This window comes from Melozone crissalis, unplaced genomic scaffold (genome assembly GCF_028551555.1).
Source record: "Melozone crissalis strain CALT ecotype California unplaced genomic scaffold, PUWL_Pcris_2 ptg000002l_1, whole genome shotgun sequence".
NCBI lineage: Eukaryota > Metazoa > Chordata > Aves > Passeriformes > Passerellidae > Melozone > Melozone crissalis.
This window is the reverse complement of record NW_026535780.1, coordinates 26,854,651-26,867,581: the sequence shown is the minus strand read 5'-3', so window position 1 is coordinate 26,867,581 and position 12,931 is coordinate 26,854,651. Positions and strand designations below refer to the sequence as shown.

General features: G+C 37.7%; 1 protein-coding gene across 4 annotated transcripts in view; it reads left to right on the top strand.

Annotated features, from left to right (window-relative positions):
* The first annotated feature begins 219 nt into the window (after window positions 1-219).
* Window positions 220-12,931, top strand: part of RALYL (RALY RNA binding protein like) — a 373,063-nt gene continuing 360,351 nt past the window's right edge. For 2 of the 4 annotated variants that reach the window (XM_054280017.1, XM_054279769.1), the window contains exon 1: window positions 220-408. The gene's annotated coding sequence lies outside the window, so the exon portion shown is untranslated. Of the gene's footprint in view, window positions 409-1,321; window positions 1,409-12,931 lie in introns of all 4 variants that reach the window. The other 2 variants (XM_054279850.1, XM_054279931.1) reach the window with 2 other exon arrangements.

The window sequence follows — 12,931 nt, the reverse complement described above, 5'->3', positions numbered from 1 at the left end:
CGAGCAAGTTGCGCTGCCGCGCAGGACGCGCCCGCCTCCGCACCCCGCCCGCACGGCCGGCTGCGTGCCCGCGCTCGGCGGCAGCGAGGGAGCGGAGCGGAGCCGAGCGTGTCTGAGCGCGGGGGCGAGCGGCACCTGCCGAGGGCAGCGGCGGCGCGGAGCGGAGCGCTGGGCGGCGGCGGAGCCGGGCGGCGGCGAGCGGAGCGGGCTGGGCTCGGGCTGGGTCCGCGCCCGGCGCCGCCGCTGCGCCCTCCCGGCTGCGAGTCCGCCCGGCTCCGGATCACGTGGCGGTTGCCGGAGGCAGAGACTAGAGAGGAGAGAAAAAAAAAGCGCCTCATTCCTTCTTCCACCGCCATACTGTATTTTATAGTAACTCTCATTTTTATTCCTCCCTTTTACTCCCGCTCGGTGAGTACCTTTCTGCTGACATTCTTGTCCTCCTTTTTTGTCCTGTTTTTTTTCTTCCTTTTGGTTTTTTTTTTGTTTTCTTTTTTTTTTCTTCTTTTTTTTTTTTTCTTCCTCTTTGATTATTGTTTAAATGGATTTGATCTTTTGCTGATGACAAGTTTTTTTTCCTAGCATGCGATGGTTACTAAACTGTGAGCAAAAGGTGCTGCTGGGGCCGGGAGTCACTGGGAATGAAAAATGATAATATTAATAACACAGACTTGCCAGTCCAGCAACAACTGATATACATTTAGTAGCTATATATCTATATATGCAACTGGTTTTGTTGTGGCACTGAAAAGCGATGTGAAATATGATGCTTATTTTTTTAAGATAAGAGAAAAGGCATGTTTCTAACTCTTTTTGCAGAGGATTTTTTTCTGGTGTTGTTTTATTTTTATTTTTGGGTGTTTTTTTAAGGGCTTTTTTTTTTTCTTAAAGAGATGGGAATTGCAAATGCATTTTACAGCAGTGTTTACACAGAGTTTGTAATCTTGCAATACTGGTGGAAGCCACAGAGCAAGATGTTAATTTTATTATTTTTGTTACTGTTTCTTTTTCTTTTTCTTTTTTTTAACAGTGCAACCAGCAGGGTTTTTTGGTTTTCCTCTTCTTCAGTTTTTGATGCCTGTTTATAATGTGAAACTTTTCTTGCAGCATGTTGCAGTCATCATTTTTAAATACTTTTTTTTCCTCCCTAAAGATAACAAAGCAAAACAGAAAGCCAAAGAGATGATCCTTACTTTTGCACATTTTGCACCTTCACTTTTTATTCTTTTGCCAGCAGTGTTTTATGATGGTTATTGTTATCATGATGATGATGATGATAGATATATACATATATACAAATAAATACATTTTCAAATGATGGCAGTGGAAGGTTTTCCTGGAGAATGAAGTGCGGTTTGGTTTCCTTGTCAACGGAAGATGAAGTGAACAACTGAACATCTCCCCAGTGCAGGTACTTCATCTCCTTGTAGGCGTTTCCACACTGTGTAAATTACATTGTGAGATTTTTTTTTTTTAAAGAAATCTCCTTCCACCCCTTTCTAAATGTGTCTGTGCAGTACACATGAGGACTGGACTAAATATCTCTGCCTTGTGATTGCTTGGATGTGTGCAAAATGTTTCACTAATTGAGCCTAGGTCAGTTAAAGCTGAAGAGAGGTGTTTTATGTGCTGTGCTGTATAGAGGGGAAGTCAGCTGGGGAAAAAAAAAATCCAGACACCCCTCCTCTCCTCGTTGCATTTAAAAAAAAAAATCAAATAAACAAAACAGCCAAAAGTAAAGCCCAAACCGAAACTGGATGGAACCTTGAGATCCTCATAACGAGTACAGATGCTCTCAGGAGTTTAGACAAAAACAATAGCTCTGGCCATGTATTGTGGTGACTCGTGTGTTTTTGTGTGTCTGTTTAAATTTATCCATTAGAAAATAGCTGTGGAACAGCAAAGGAGGCTCCCTCGGAGAGCTGGCTCGCTGCCACATGAGGCATATTTTGTAGCCCTGAGGGCAGAAAACCCTTATATCCAACTTCTGCTCCTCATATTAAAAAGGCATAAACAAGGCAGCAGGTTGCCTCTTATGAGTCTAATTCATTGGGATGGAGATTAATCAGAAGCTGATATTTGCTTGAAGGTGTTTCGTTTTTGTTTGATGATTAATAGTACCACTGGTTGACAAGGAATGGGAAATTGTTACTTTCCGTGTTGGTTACTGAGACTTCAGGATTGGAGGAGAAACTGTTACTTTTCACTGAGGGCACTTAAATGCTTAACAGAGGCTGCCCCTGATGTACAGACAGGATATTGGTTCTGTAAAACACAATTTGGAGAGATTTTTTCCAGATGACAGGGTAGGTTGGTTTGGGGTTTGTTTATTTATTTATTTATTTCCCTCCGGAGAGACTATGGTGTAATATTATGCTAAAGTTCAAGTGCTGAATGTTCTGTGATGTTCTCTGTTGTTTACTTTATTGTGATGGGATTGCTTACTGTATGTTATATAAAGAACATTTAAGGATCTAAAACTGACTATAAAGATATGACCATAAAGATATAACTAACTAAAGTAAGTTACAGGGTGTATATTTCTTTTGTCACTTTCATATAAGCAAATATAATTCAGAGAATTACAAATGCATTTGGAAATTTGAGGCTTCTAATGCTTATGTTTAAATTTTTGCAGTGTAACAGCTTCCTTTAAAGTAGAAAGTGTAAAAATGTATACATCATGCAATAAGTCATGTTGAAAAATAAATAAATTCATTTATCTTTGCAGAGGCATAACTGTTTTGTATTTACACTGGCTTTTTCCAGCTTTACTGCAATAAAAATATTTTGCACATATTTATGCATGAATTCTGCTCTGACATGTTAAAATACTTTTGGCAGCCTAACAGGGTCAATAATTCATGTGTCTAAAAACCAGTTGAGATATTTCCATGATAGATTATGATGACTTTTCTAAAATAGTTACGATCTGTTGGGTCATTACTCCACATTTTAAGAAGACTCAGCCTGCTTATTTTTTCATTATTTAATTTAAAAGCAAGCCATTAAAAACAAGAGAGATTGAAACTTTATTCTCCACCTCTTTGTTTATTTCCATCCCTCCTTATATTTAAATGAAGTGTTTTCTTTAAATTAGGTGCAATTCCCAGTAAGCAAAATATTTTGATACTGCTAAAGCACTGAAATAAAGTAACTAGGCTAGCAGTTTCCAGAATGATCCTTTTGTCCTTTCTTTTAATACTGCAGGTGTGTTGTGTGAGTAATTTTGTGCAGATAGTTGCTGAGTGAAGAGCTAATCCTGCTCACCTAGTCTTATCTCGAAGTCTGAGATAGTGCATTCCTAAAACTTTCAAGTTAGCACCAGATTTCATCCACAAAGCACCTGTTGTCTGAGTAGTATGGTAATTAACACACATACATTTCATTTGCAGCATTCTGAGGTTGTAGGAGTTCATACATATCAAACAGCCTTGGGACCTTAAAATATGAATAAAGGAGCCAATTTTGAAAGAGGATCCTTCTACCTCTGTGCAGTGTGTGGGCAGAGCATGATTTGGGTTGGTGGAATTGGTTTTCCCTTGGTGCATGTATAGTTATGCTGTGACTAATGTTTTAGAAAGCCATAGTTAGTGTCAAAGACAATTGTCCTTTTGTACTTTGAGATGAATAAAAATTTTGCCTACAAATTGCAGCTTTGTATCTACAAGGGATGATATCATTATATTCCTTATATAGCATGGGATATAGTCATACTGCCCTAGCTCCTGAAAGTAATGGGTGTCTAGACTGAAATGACATCTTCTGTTTTTCTTTACATCTGTTTTGGTATTCAGGACAATCTTTGGAAAGCAGTTTTTCTTTTCCTATTCCATAGCTAACTATTATTATCAGTATTTACTTGCAAATGAAAAAGAACAGGTGAACAGAAATGAGAAACTTGAAAACTGTAAATCATTCAGTGTGCTGACTCATGAATCTGTGACTTTAGCTGCTGTAGTGGCCTGAACTGGTAGAAGAATACTATCTTTTTACATTTTTCAACATGAGAGATAGAAATTGAGTGGAGTTGTGAAGTCTGTCTGCTGTGATACTAGGCTGATCTTATTTTGTTCAGATTCAAAAAACTGGTTTAAATTTACCTGGGATATCACTCTCACTGCACCTCTTGAAGGCAAGGCAGAGCCTCACTTTTCATGGTTTTAGAAACAGAATTTCTGTCCTAAGTTTATTTTCAGGCAGTTTATTCTCTTTTTTTTTTTTTTTTTTTTTTTTTTTGTGTCACTGCTGACCTTAAACAGTAAGGCTCTTTGTCCATGTCTTTGCTCTTCAGAGTATATTATATTTTTAGAGGGCAATTGCAGCTCCTTTTCCATGATGATTTCTGGGCTTAACTGGGAAAGGTTCCCAAAAGTGTGACTGGTGCTGGGAGGGGATGTTGAGACTGGCTCTTCCCAAAATCATGCTGCAGCAGAAACAGGGAAGCTGCATTCAAATGCTCTTCTGCTCAGACTGATCTGTTCTGCTTTCAGCTGAAAATATGGCAGTCTGCTTTCTGGCTCTCTCATCAGCCCAAACATTTTCACCTGGAGCCACACGCACAGTCATGCCCTCTGGTGAATGGAGGTTTGCATCATGTGGACCTTCCTTCACTCTGCCCAGCCAACCTGCATTGCTTGGGTTGCAGTTCAACAGGAAAGAACTCTTGGGAATTTCTTCTGCAACACTCTGGTTTTTAAACTCAAGAGTTTTCTATATATTGTCTTAATAATTTGTATTCATACAAGGGAAGGGAATGTGAACAGGTTTGAGGCAATACTGTATCACAACCTTTTATCAGAAATAAATGTGAAAGTTGGCTACACTGTTCTTTAAATTTTCTACCTTATTACAGTCTTTGCAGGTTGCTTATATCTTAGCTCTCTAGTCTTCTAAAGCATTGTTCTATGGTGGTTTGTTTCTCTTTCACAGTATAGTTTTTTCCTATTTTCTTCCTTCTCTAAATTTTGGATTTTAAAAGATAAAAAAGCTTAATAGTGTTTAAATTGTAGGATTACAAAGACTGATAGGTCTGCCCTCAGATGAACGTTTTAACTTCCCTTGGTCTTAGAGGACATGGTGCTCTGTCAAATTCTGAAGAAAAATCCTGTATGTTTTAAGTACTTACAGAGTATCTGAACAGAAGGCTAAAGGTGAGTATTTCCTGATGAAAAATTATGTAATCTGTGACACTGTCTACATAGTTATCCAGTTTGTAGCTCCCTTGAACCCAGATCCAGACTGACAGAAGAAAAAAAACCAAGCTGATTTTAAATGGTATAAGGATTCAAATGCAATATTTTGACCTTTGTGAAGGTACCGATCTTGTTTTTATGATCTGTAAACAATTACAGGGTTAAAATGGCTTGAAAATTATTGTTTTCCACGTATCCACATTGGAATAATTTGTACCTTTTTCCCCATTTTTTTTCTATTTCAAAATAACACTCTAATCTCTATAATGTACTTAATCTTTCAAAAGCATTTATACTGCAACTTTGGCAGTATTTCTGAGAAAGTTTATTTTTTCACAATGACGTGTGATTTTTCATCTCAATGAATCGTCTGCCAACAATTAAAAAAAAATCAAGTAGACCTTCAAATTACTAAATAAATCTCAGGTTGCTTAGTATGAATTAAATAACATGTTTTTATCATTGCTGTATTCTGGAATAAAAATAAAGGTATGTAGATGAATAGACAGAATCCCAGAGAGATTTTTAATTATTTAATGTCATAGAGAATTAGCAAAAATCTTACATTGATTATCCTTCGGGGCTTAACCAATACTTTTATTTAATAACTAAGAGTTCAACTTTCTTGGTTTTGGATTTATACAGACCTATGTTATCTGCTGCCTCTTGACAAAAGCTACAGAGTGAATAAGTTGCCTCTCTGGCACATCACTGTGTGTCCCCTGGCTCCTTATGTCCTGGCTGGCCTGCCAGGGTGTTGGGGCTCAACCATTATGCAGTTGCATTTGTGGTTCAGGAAGATCAGGAAGTTGTGGGGTTTTTTTTGGTTTTTTTTTTTGGTTTTTTTTTTTTTTTGTTTGTTTGTTGGTTTGGTTTTTTTCTTGGGTGGTTTATTGGGGTTTTTTGTGGGTTTTTTTGTGGGGTTTTTTTGTGTTTTTTTTTGTTTTGTTTTGTTTTTTTTGTTTTTGTTTTTTTTCCTCTGATGCAGTTCTGCTAGTAAGCAAAATATTTTCTATCTGACTCGATTGGCAGAGGTTTGAAGAGGCAGAGGTGGATTTCTTATGAGTGATGACCAACAGTGGGTATAAATGTGGTGGAATATCAATGACACTCTCCAGACTCTTTATTTTTTCTTTGCACATTCACAAGTCTTTCTCCTAAAATACCCAAAGGTCTGATTAAACTTGGTTTACACCAGTGGTCCTTCCCAGGTAGCCTTCTCCTGATGCCAGTGATTATTGCCGCTACTAATGTGCAGTCTCTGAGCAACCAAGTCAAGGTGGAGCTCTGGAAACAGCTCAGGCTTTATATAGTTAATTTTATGGTTCTCTGAGAACAGCTTGTAGTCCTTTGGACAGGCAATATCTTATAAAAGGTAGTACAGGCCATTATTATAATTATTTAAAGAACAAGAGACCATAAAGAATACAATGATAGCTCCTGGACCTCGGTGATTACTGAATAACCTGGTGAAAGTCAGGTCCCTGTCTTCCCACTGTGCTCCATACCAACAGCCTTTTTTTCAGCCTGTTCAGTCACGTTGGTTGCCTTCTTCAAGGTCCTGCCTTGAGTCAGTCGTATGCTTTGTGGTGTTCAGGGTCAACAAAAAGGGGATATCTGGCACAAATCAAGTATTAATGAGATTCTTAATCTGACTGAAACGAGGCTAAATTTGTTCTGTAGGAAAGCATCACATCAGTAGAGTTCATTCAGTAAAAAGGTGTCTCTGTTTCTGCTCAGAGTTTTGCATAGATGGTGAACAGGACCTATTGTTGAAGAGATATGACACATCTTGTTAAATCAGGGTAACTTTACGATTTGTAGGAGGCACAGCACATGCATACCTTGCATGCAGTATTTTTAGACAGACTGAAGACTTGGAGTTTCTGTCTCAAAGAATTATATTTGCATGGTGTTGACAATGCTACTTTCCCTTTCTGTTTTCTGTTATAATGGAGTGCAAAAGCACTGCAATGTTTACACTATTCTAGATGTTCTTTTTTAGAACAATACAAATGAAAGTGATGAAGATGCCCCTGTGAATTTTTGCACACCAAGCCTGCACTCTAGGCTTAGTGCATGCTAGCAGCTCTTCTTGTGGGCTCAGGGAGTTACAGTAGTAACTCACTGACTTTTCAATGAAAAACTGTGCATTTGATAATTGCAGCAACATGCTTCTGAGCTGGATCTGTAATGCAAGTTACTGTTTATGAAAGAAAATTCATTCTGTCTTGTTAAAATATTTTGTCAAATGATCCTTCGCACAATAAATATTAGAAGTAATATAAGATTTAAAAATGTGCTGTGCAAACTGTCATGCAGTGTCTATGAACTAGGCCCCCTGAAGGTATAATTAAAACAAAACTTCCTCTTTGGTCTTTGGGTACCTTTAAAAGGGATTAATGCCACTGCTTTCTAAGTAGGACACACAAACACACAGAGACAAACATCAACCATGCTACCCATTTCTCAGCTTGTATTTGCCACTGATTTCACAGGATAAAACCCAACACTTGAGGTATTGCACAGCAGGTCAGTTTTCTAATGTGCTCTTTACTGCATAAATTCACATCCACTTTGTTTTCTTTTTCCCAAACTGAAGAAGAAGGATGCAATTAAGTTTTTCTCCTGCCTATACAACTTCCAGTTAAATGGGAGTTCTTTAAATGATACAGTTACAAGATTGGCTCTGGAGAGGTTACCATCTTCTACTTGGGCATTTGTAAGCTGTAGACAATTAATGTACATTGTGAATAATGAAAAGAGAAACTGCGTTTATGCCACTTTGGCTTTACAGGGGTAGTTTATCAGGACATTGATGCTATTTTTATTGTTTATTATTTTATGAGAAAAGCATGCTGGATTACCATTTGTCAGCATGTTCCCTTTTCCAGTAGGTGCTGTAGAAATAGAAAGGTGCAGAATTAGGGTCTGGTGCTATTAAAATCACTTATACATATGCTGGTCAAAATTTCATGTCAAACCATTTTTTTTTCTCTGTGGATTTTTGATGAACTGGTTCACACAAAAGGCTCTATTCATCTCACTTAACCTTGCTGTTTAAAAAATAGGTTTTTAGAACTAAGCTAGTCATCATTTTAGCCATCTAAAAGTTAGTCATTGAAGTCTAACACAGTACCTCAAGGCTTTGTAGTCAACAGAGATAAATATTCTCTTCCTGCAGAGAATTACAGATTACATCCCAACAGAGGCATCTATGGACAGCTGAGATGAACAGCCTTCCTAAAACATCTCTCTCTTTGCACTGATGAGAGAGAACCTAGATGGTCCATTTAAAACAGATTCCTAACTTTTTGATGGATGAAGTTAAAGGAGATGAATCGCATGCTCCCCGACCCTCCACTTCTTTCAAATCCTAAATTTGCAATGAAATATTTGGTTAAAAAATATTTTTTTGGCCACTAGAATATTCATGGCATTAAGATATTACTTGATTTTTTTTCAACTTGTCCAGCAATTCTTTTCACAGACATACAAATGTGTTTCTAAATATTTGGAATCAATTAAAGACTATGACAAAATTCCTAGGGATGTCTGATAGGACCAAGATTTCACATCTTTTTTGAATGGCTTCACCCGGTTTCTGTCTTTTTATAATGTGATCCAACTACAACTGATCCTTCAATGAGTTCTCCTCACAGTCTTATGCATAACCCAGGGACTTAAGCTATTGGGTACAATAATGGACATCTTTTGAAAACCTTTGAAATTGAAACAGAATAATGACGTGGGTGGCAATGGAATCAGCTAATTGTACTGCAAATATGAATCATTGTAAGATATATTTTAAAAATAATTAGTACATCAGCAGCAGAAGATATGAGTTTGATATCTCTGAAGTTGGATCTTGAAACTATAAAGGTTTTTTTAGTTTGTGAGCTGAGGTCATCCAGGCAATACAGGGGAAATATTTTGCTGCTGATAGCATGCTGCTGGTATCCTCATGTACATACAGTAAAACCTGTACTTCTGAATACCAGATAGATTTTAGTTTTCCCTGTCTCAGGTAATTTTTAGAGAAGGCTGGAGTTTTATAAGACTTTTAGTGTCTGTAAAATCAGCTCTTCTATACAGTTTACCTCAATGCCTTGCTTCAGATCTGTCCCAAGTCATTGTGTGTAGCAGGATGCTGAGCAACAGCTGATCTGTGACACTGCACAATATGTTGGGATATCATCCTCTTTTTCCACAAATTATGAATTCAGCTATTTTATTCAATATATGTTTGGGCTTTTTGTAAGATTTTCTACAGGTACTGAAATATATGAAAGTAGTGAACCTGTTTCCACCATGGGTTTTATCTTCTTGGCCTGGCACTAGCTGGGTGCCTGTGCAGACATCATGAAACTGCTCACACAGGCCATGTTTTTCACTGACAGCATTGTATGAAACCAAACTAAAGCTGAATCCAAATTAGAAATGAACCATTTGGTGTTATAGGAGTAAGCACAAAACTCAGCATAGTGAGAGTTGATTGCCCAAATACCACAGTATTACTGCCATGATAAAGTAAGCTGCAGCTGTAAGCTCTAACGGCTATAATATAATGGTTTGCACAGACTCAGAAATCTTATGGACTTGTCAGAATTGAGAAGGGAAGTTAAAGAGTTGGAGTTCTCAGCACTTTGAAATAACTGCTTCAAATAAGCACAGTAATATTCTCTGGGGACTATAAACTGTTAGTTGCAGCTACCGTGTCACGTTACACACTTCATCACCTCTTGGTCTTTGTTCTTCACATTCTATTTATATTTCAAACCTAGGTTTTTGTACTGTCCCTCAAAAAATGCATTGTCTGAGCAGTGTTCACATAAAACAGATTTACAAGGCTAAAACCCTTTGCTGACTTCATGAAGTTTTTGCCTCTTTACCTGCTTTCATTTATGCACCATAACAATTCCTTTTTCACTCTTGTGTCTCTGCTCAGAGTTAGGAGCACAGTGTTGTCACAGGAATATAAAAGACCACAGATTGTCGGAACACAGATAGGCCCAACTGAATTTCTCAGTGAGTGTAGGGCATATAAACCAAGCACAAATTCATGTCTCTGGTCTCTCTCTGCTGCTGCTCTGGGTGAGTAGGTAGTCTAGGCTGAGGATCACACATTTGGAGACAGGGTTTTGAAAGGCAAGGTTACAAGAAAAATAATTGCAGTTCAGTTTAAAGAAATAAACTATTTCAGGGATGCCACGTTTATTTATTTTTAATTTGTTGTACAAGTTAATGTCATATATAGTGTGACATTAAAAATGGATTCAGAAATTCATGACACTTGGTCACAAATATTAATGAATGTTGTAAATGCTCATCATAATCAGAATAGGATTGGCTACTTTACACTCTCAGATTTTTTTAAGATCAAAGTCAACCCAGCTATAGAGACCTGTGTCACACTGATCTGCATTGACAGAGGAAAGCATATTTACAAATGTTGGGTGTGTTCATTTGAATTTCTGGATCTTTTTTATCTTTTATTTGTAATTTTTTTTTTATTTCAGACTTGTTGGACCTTTCCTCCTGCTCTGGACCTTTCACCTGGCGTCAGCACAGCTCAGAAGGATGAACAAAAAGGAAGCAATAGGAAAGGGATGGAAGAGGGGAGAGAAGTAGAAAGAGGAGGGGCAGAAATAAAAATGGAGAAAAAATTCCCAGTGATTCAGCTAAGGCTCCAGACAATGGGCATGTTTTCAATCCCCACTCTCTCTTCCTTAACTTCCCCTCTAGCTCAGGCTTCACTCACCCTCTACTTGAGCTTTCATCACCACTAGAGATATTTCATAAATTTCTTTTTTTTTTTCCTTAAAGAATGAAAAAACCACAACAAGCAAAGTGTTTCACACAAGAAAATATACTCGTCTTCTCACAAAATATAACATAATGCAATTCATGTAAGTGGTTCTTGAAGTAGGATTATTTTCCTCCTAGTAGTCTTACATCTTTGACTATGAAAGAATGAAGTGGTTTAATAGTTTGGTAGCAAGACAAAGCTTAGATTTCTTGTTGCTTTTATACCCAACTTGAACCCCTTAAATCAGTTTGCACAGGACTGTGTTTCAGTTTTATTCATCTGGATTCAAAACCAGACTTTCTACTGATATTTATTTATTCTTTTTTACCTCCCTTTCCTTCAAAGCTTTCTTCCAGGGGTCCTTCTTACTCCTTATCTCTTAGAGACTGTATATATTAAAAACTTTTCCTATTCTTTCATTTAGTTTGAATTTTGAAGCGTATTATTCAGCTTTGTAGTTCAAATACTCCCACCAGAGAGAAGAACGCTATCTGACATTTTCCTGTGCAGAGTGAATCTCAGACAAGGTGCAGGGAGCCCATGACTCAGTGCTGGTCTGGCTCCTGGCTTGGTCCCCGTGCTGTGTCTTTCTTCCCAGCTGGAAGGTAGGCCACTGTGAAGGTGGAGCACTAAAAGGACACTTTGGCTAAGCCTTTTTTCAGTCCTTACAGGTACTGGCTTCCTCTCAGCTGTTCCCACCAGGAATCCCTTACATCTCACAAGGTGGCTTTGGGAGTGTTAATAGAAAGGGTAGGTTCAGTAAATGGTCTTCCTGAGAAAGTATTTCCTAAATCTAGAGCTTAAATTGGTCCTGTGGCTCCCCTATACCAATCTGCCTGATAAAAAAAAGGCAAAGGTTAGCTACTGAGTCAATGCAAAACAAGACCCAGTTGTAAATTTGAAGACTTAATTCTTTAAATAGAAAATACTAGGAATTCCCAAGTCCTTTTTAGATACTATGATCAATTAAAGAAAGTGATTAGAGAAAGGTGTTAGATTTCAAAATATTCTAGATGGAATAGTATTTATTACAGATGCTGGTGGAACAGGTCCAGAGCAGAACAATTGGGTCCAAAAGGCTGAAGTAAATTTTATGTCCTAAAAAGACATTTAGAAAAAAAATCTAAATACTATAGGTCAAATGCAAACATGCTATTTAATACATGAATATATAAAAATATTTAAACCTGCAAGAAAACAATTGCTTCTTTCAGGGATTTTATGTTTAAGCATATGTTAAATTTTATTAACATTTCAGAGAACTTGATTTTAAATTTTCTTAAAATGTACTACAAATTGATGCAAATGACTATTGCCTCATTAATTGACAGGAAATATTAAATTTTGTTGCTATTGATGTCTGTCTGATGTATTGTTTTTATGTGTTTAGAATTTGATTGTGCTCAATTTACTTGAGTCACACATTTGAATAGCAAGTTTCTCATGTCAGTGGGGTACTCAGAGCCTCTGAACTTGATATTTACAAACTCTGGGCAGTCTCTAGGAAAAGTGGGAGCCCTTTGGAACAATTGGTGAGATACTCAGATCCCCCAGAGAGCTCTACTGAGAGCTGTGACTGTCCCACAGGACAAACAGGAGCTCCTCCATGCAGCACGATGTGCTTGGCAGAGACCGTGTCCATCTCCCTGCTAGAACCAGGGAACTACTTTCAACACTTTTGTTTCCTGGGATTTTTTAAAGTGAGAGAGTTTGTAGAAGACTTTCCTGGACCTTCACAAAGTTATGGTGTGAGGTGCAGCTTATTTGTTGAAAGGCGGGTAGCACTGGTGCAGGCAATCTGCATGCCTGTTGTTGGAGATTCAGGCCATGTTTTTCAGCCTTAAGTGTTATTTTTGGTCAGTTAAGGGAAGTCTGCCTTAACTTTAGCTAACTTCACTGACAGTACAAGAGAAGTTATGCAATTTGAAAC